Consider the following 399-nt stretch of genomic DNA (forward strand, 5'->3'; position numbering starts at 1 on the left):
TCCCATGTAGAGGGCGTGTGGGAGGCAACCAATTGATGATGTTTCTCATCGCTGTTTCTATCTATCTTTCTCCCTTCCTCTCTCTCTAAAAATCAATAAAAAAAATTAAATGTTTAAAAAGCTGCCCCCCAAATTTTACAACTTGCCTTCTTCTTTCCTCAGTGCCTTCTATTTTTCTCATTATATTTAAGATTATGTCATTTTGTTCAAAATCAGACTTGACAGCCATCGGAGTCCTTTCTACTCTGCTGAGAAGCTATACAAGTAAAGGAGGCATCAGAAATGTCTCAGAGACATGCTTAGGCAGGCAGGCAGGCAGGCAGGCAGGCAGACTATCCTACCTATGGTGTATGTGTATAGTAAGTATGTGTGCATACTTGTGCATGCATACATGTACAT

Source organism: Myotis lucifugus, unplaced genomic scaffold, assembly GCF_000147115.1.
Source record: "Myotis lucifugus unplaced genomic scaffold, Myoluc2.0 scaffold_157, whole genome shotgun sequence".
Lineage (NCBI taxonomy): Eukaryota > Metazoa > Chordata > Mammalia > Chiroptera > Vespertilionidae > Myotis > Myotis lucifugus.